The sequence below is a fragment of the Pteropus medius genome, unplaced genomic scaffold (genome assembly GCF_902729225.1).
Source record: "Pteropus medius unplaced genomic scaffold, Ma_sr-lr_union100, whole genome shotgun sequence".
Taxonomy (NCBI): Eukaryota; Metazoa; Chordata; class Mammalia; order Chiroptera; family Pteropodidae; genus Pteropus; species Pteropus medius.
The window spans coordinates 10,895,552-10,901,629 of NW_024352785.1; the positions used below are offsets into that span (position 1 = coordinate 10,895,552).

Here is a 6,078-nt window from a genome sequence, read left to right on the forward strand (position 1 = left end):
AGTCTGGGAAATGTAGTTTCCAGGCTTTCTGCTCCTTTCTGAGGAATAGTGGAGAGTTGTGGAGGCAGGAATGACAGAGTGCCACAAACCCATCCCGCAGGCACTAACTATCTCACCCTGTATCCAAGAGCATTACCACTGCGTGTGTGCTGGGAGCTGAGCGGTCCTTCCAATGTCTGCAGTAGAACATGTTGGATTGTTTCTAGGCTCTCTTCAGTAACTGTGAATGATTAAGATGAGAATTTAGAGAGTCAGAGGATTTTGAAGGCTTTTAAGGGTTACTTAGTTCAATTGATCCCCAAACTGGCTGCCTCTTAGTGCTTGCCACTAAGTGTTCTAAAAATCCAAATTCTTTCATCCTACCTCAGAACTGCTGAAGCGGAATCTCTGTGGTGGGAGTTAGGGGTGGGGGCTAGGAAAGAGAGCTCTGGGGCTCATTAGGTATGGATGGTGCTGATCAGGCACCAGTTCTTGGACCAGCATTTGGGAGACTGATAAAAACATTTTTCCATAGTTCTAGAAGGCCATACAAATTTGTCTTAGAATGAAGAGAATCTATCCTCTGCTATAACTATAAATCCTGGTTTTAGAGTGGAAAAGGATAGTCAGATGCCAGTACATAGTCATAACCTTGGGGATTCCATCGGTTGCAAATCATGAGGGCAAATCATTGATCTGAGCTTGGTCCCTGACAACATGAAGACACCCGAAGAAGTGAAATGTTAATAAAACCTTATGTGTTGGCAAAGTTTCATTTTTCAGGATGAAGGAAAGGGACATGAAATATTCTGAAATTAATTATATCAGTAATAAATATATTTTCTCCATTGTTAAAAGGCTGACTATAAATACGTACTACTGTCATTGCAAATATAAGACACAAAACACATACTGAGCTGATGGCACTGTTTTTTTTTATTATACAAATATATATTAAGCTAAGGTCAATTCTAAGACACAACTTGTTTCTGTAAAAGGTGCTCAGAAAACTTAGGAGGGAGCAGGTGTTGGTTGCAATGATATGGCAGGCACATTAAAAATCCTTTTGTGTGATTAATTGGATGTTCTCTGGGAGCGTGAAATATGAACTGATTTCTAATTTTTGTAAGGGCTCTGATTAATTTGTGAGGTTGCTGGAATATATAATTTGCAGTATTTTTTATAACTAAAAGCGGAGGCGACTTGGTAAAGAAAACAAGGGTTAGGTCTCTGTCACATCCTGTTTCACAGCCTAAATAAATTTGCAGAGCAAATGTGTGCTGGCTGGGGTATCTTGCACTCAAATCTTTTTCTCTTTAGCTTTTTTTGTTTTTGTTTTATTTTTTGTGTTTGTCTTCTTTTAAAAGAGCTTTATTGAGGTATAATCGATATACATATTTTTTGTATACAATTTCTTGCACCTTCATCTTGCACAAAGGTTTTAAAAATAAATTTTTGCCAGAAGAATGAAACCATGTGAAAGTCATTCAGCCAGGTAAATTCTGAAATCAGACTTGCTGAAACAATAAATTTGATAAATGATGCTATTTACAATTGATGAAATTTTCTTTTATGAGTCTATATTAAGAATGGAAAAATCTGTGAACTTTAAATATATGTGGAAATTGGCTGGCTTTGTAACATGGGCTTTGAGCCATTGGACTTTGAGGGTTTTAAAAATATTCATTTCCTCTCATGTCAAATAAAAGAAAATTCTAGACAGTGATATAAACATGGGCACATAAAGAGAAGGAGTTTGAACACTTTACACCACAAAGAAATTGTAGACATGAACTGACACTGGAACTACATGGAATGTAGGCGGAAGCAAAGTATTGGAAGATTAATCAAATTGGCAAAATTGTCTTATTTCAAGTTCAGATTTCTATATCTAAATCTGCCAAACATCAGTTTGATTTTAAGATCTTACTGTTTGAGGCAAGGAAAAGGAAATTTTTGGCTAATCTATCAGAGAAGACAATTGGATTAACCAAGATAGTCTCCATGACAATAGTTGCAAAAATGCAACATGACTTTTTAAACTCAGTATTTAAAAAATTCCTAATTTATGGGAGTCAATAACAGAGCCTGAACATCCGATAAATCCTATGAACATTTTATTCATAAAAATAGACATCTTATCTATAAAATTTCACATATGATTCCTTGTTGTAAAGGATTAGAAAATAATCTTAATTGTTAAAATGAGATTTAATGTTTCACATCGTCCATCCCCAAAGTGGGATTTTCCCTGTTAAAAATGACAAAGAATACTCTCAAAATTAGGTAGTAATAAAATATTTTTATTATGCCTTCATATACTTATGCTATTTTTAAAAAAGTGAAGTCTTCATTCCTATTTAAAATAAAAATATTATTAAAGTAATCAAGAGTTTTGACTTTGGGCTTTGGATAAAACTGAAGTTGAATTTTGGCACCACTGCATCCACTTATGTAGATTCTCAAGTGGTGTTTCTTAAGTATTAGTGTGTCTGAGAACCAGCTGAGGGTTATTTCAATGACAGCTTCCTGTGTCCAAGCCCTCAGAGAGTCTGACTTTGTAGATTTTGGGTGGGTTCTACAATCTGTGTTTTAACAAGGGCTCCAGGCAATTTTTATGCTCCTCTGACCACATCCTGAATAACACCGATTTGAAGCTCCTGAAACTCTTGATTCACCTTTTTTTTTTTTTACTCTTTTCTATCTTTTAATTTGCCTATGGCACTCTACCTGTATTTATTTTCGATTTTAATGTGTCTAAATATCAGTGATTTTTCTCTCTTATATTTTATTCTATATTTCTATTAAGGCTCTTCCATTGTATTATTTTCTCTGACTCCCTCTTCTCTTTTCTCTGATTTTACCTTAACAGAACTGTTTTATAGAATTTATTATAAATTATATTTATTAAATATATGCCAGTTTAATGGACTTTTCTTAAGTTAAAGCATAGGTGAAACATTTCTTTTTCTTTAAATGTGACAACATTTCAGTTAGGTTGCTTTTTTACATATGTGTTCATGTATTTGTTGTCTTCCTACTTTCTTTAAAATATTTACATATCCCTAATTTAAGGATTGCTGAAGAAAAAAACCAGGTAAGTAAGAGCTTAAGATGACTCTGCAGCAGGACCAAGGCTGGGTTATAGTCCTTTATAATTTGTACCAGAGGAAGCTGGGAACATCTGCTGACAATTGAGACTTTACTCCCTTTTCTTATCAGAGACAAAGAAAAAGAAAGTAGATTTGTTTCCTTTGAAAGGTCTGTTAATTTTTTCCTAGGAAATTAGGTTACAATCTTGTAAAAAAAATCAGTTGACTCTAATCTGCCTACAAAAAGTTAAAATATAAATTACTTAGCTCAGTATTTGATATATAATATAGACTGCAATAAGTATTGAATAAAAAACTTCTGGCACAATGTTATTTCTATTTGGATATATGCCAAATATTAGGTACAGATTTAACATATAAAAGAAAGTGAAATTTGAAATATATCTGTACTAGTGATCATTTATATGTGCTAAGATTTCATTCTCATGTGTTTATTGGTCCAAGATTGGGAAGCTGCCGAGCTTAGCGGTTAAGAGCTATGGAGTCAACTGGACCTGAGTTAAGTGCTAGGTCTGCTGCTATGTAATACGAGATCTGAGCAAGTTAGTGTGCTTCTCTTAGCCTCAACTTTTTTTTTATGGGTAATGGGAATAATAATAGTAGCTACATTATTGGTATTTTTTGAAGATTCAATGAGATGTGCAATAGATGTACTTTGCCTGTAGTAGTGTTAGATAAGTAGAGCTATTATTGTTTTACCTGAACACAGAACATTTGTTAGTTCCCACAAAGTCTATGCTTAGGAAAAGAAACCATGTAAATTATGAATTATCAGCTTTTACAATAATCCTCATTAAAAATTAATTCTCATTTAAAAAAATTAATAATCAAGATTTATTTACAGGGCTTAGAATGTCCAAACAAAACCATCAAATAGCTATATTATTTAAAAATCTTCACTTTATTAAATAAAATACATAGCAAATACAACCACACAGTGTAACTTCTACCAAAGATGCATATCTTTCAGTGGGAAGTATGTGCGCTCGAAAACTACCACTTGGTAGAGATAGGACAAACAAAAGGCAATGCTCAAAGAGAAACAGCAACAAGAGCCTGTGTGAGCTGGAGTCAAATAAGAATCCCGTTGGTTCTGGAAGGTCCACTTCTTGGACCTAGTGTCTTATCAGGCCTCATTCTAATGCCTGCCTTTGAATGCATCTGATACTGTCTAAAAAGTTTTTTTTTTTTTTTTGTTAAACTAGTTTGGGTATGTTTTTTTCTTTGTGGCAGCCACATAATTAACTTCTGAAAGCAAGCACTCACCAAATGCTAGTTTCCCTTTTATTTTCCTAAAAAGATTCATGAAATCATAATAGGGTTTACAAGGCATTAGTAATATTATAGTCTCATTGTAAGGGTGTGTGTGGAAACTGAGGTACGCACAGATAACATGTTTGAACAGCACGTTTAATATTATATGAGAGCTAGCAGAGTCCAACTTAAACCCAAGTACTCTGGAGGCTTACCAAACTGCATGAGACAAATAACAGGTGTGTGTGTGTGTAAAGGTAGACAGGGTGGAGGTGTAGGAGCAATGTTTAAGTATTTTAAACTGATTTTTTTTTTTTTTTTTTATATAACCTGCCAATATGCATTACAGGCTTTTGTACAAGATGTGGAATGCTTCATTTGGGATCAGTTGCCTCTCTCTTATTCTTGGTGAGGTTGGCTGATGGTTAGTTGAACCTATTATATTACATGAAAATACTCTTTGAAAATATATTCAGGTTCTTTGGACTATAAATGGCCTTAATTATAAGCTTTAGAATTTCTAGTGAGTTAATAAAGATTGGCCCCTTACATTAAGTAATTTCCGTAATCACAATCAGAATCACTGAGAAGTCTCTTTTTTTTCTCTATTTCAGAGTTTCCAAACATTGAAGGCAAATTCCAGAAGAGATAATCCTGTTTACCATGAAACCCAAGAACAGAAATTTAGAAGCATGCATTCTTTAGGCTTGAAGATGCTCAGTTTTCCTGCATTTAAAGAACTAGTCCTGAAAACATTTCTGGATTTATGGAACTTTTTCTTTCTTCAGTATTTGTTTTAGTACCTTACTCTCCCTCGGGAAACAACAATGACATCCTGAAGATATGGCGACATGGGTCTGCTTCGGTAAGTCTGGGAACCGATATTGTTTACAGAAAGGGTAGGTGTTGTGTGGGGATGGAGTCCTGAGTCGACTCAGATAATATTTGGCCCAGTTGGGAAATGGTTTCTCCAGTGACTTCCACAACATTTCAAATTTTATTTCTTTGTTGAATTAAATCGAATTCCAAAAATATTTATTGAACATCTATTAAAGGTACAGTGTTGGTAAGGATTGCGGATTGGGTAATGTTCTATAGAAATGAACAGTACATATTTTCCACCCTCAAGAAATGTAGAACCTAGAAGTTTACTTAATGATGTTTCTGATCCAATTTTTTTTTTTTTTTTTTTTGTGATCGATGTCCTCACCCTTGAATGACATGAGAGTCACTTGGGTAGCTTTAAAAACTCCCCAATGCTCCAGGCTGTTCTCCAGACAAATTAAGTCATAATCTCTGGGGGGCATGTTCAAGCATCAGTAGTTAATGCTCTCCATGTGATTTCAATGGGCAGCCAATCAGTATTTCTTGAATGATTACAGATGTGTTCAGATACTGACCTTGTTAACTCCTGGAGCAGTTGGGCAAGGCCTGGAGTAGGTAGATGGAGCCCACAGCCTCTAGCCATAAGCATCCCTCACCGGTAAGCTGTTAAAATAGCATTTTCTATGTTCTATGACATGAGGAAGGTTGGGGAGCACAGAAATGTCATTTAAACCTTATGATAACCCTATAGGATAACCATTTTTTTTTCAAATTTTATAGATGAACTATTTAAAGCTTTGAAAACAGAAAATTGGCTACTAAAATCACAGAGTAATTCACATAGCTAATATTTTAAAGTGTAGCTTCTTAAGTATATTATGATGTAGAATGTGAAAAATACTGTGGA

General features: G+C 34.6%; 1 long non-coding RNA gene across 1 annotated transcript in view; it reads left to right on the forward strand.

Moving 5' to 3' along the window:
* LOC120590855 (uncharacterized) overlaps positions 1–5,416 on the forward strand; it is a 48,833-nt gene extending 43,417 nt beyond the window's left edge. Inside the window, exon 4 of the long non-coding RNA XR_005649784.1 lies at positions 4,961–5,416. This is a non-coding gene — a long non-coding RNA (uncharacterized LOC120590855). The remainder of the gene's footprint in view (positions 1–4,960) is intronic.
* Positions 5,417–6,078: the final 662 nt, after the last annotated feature.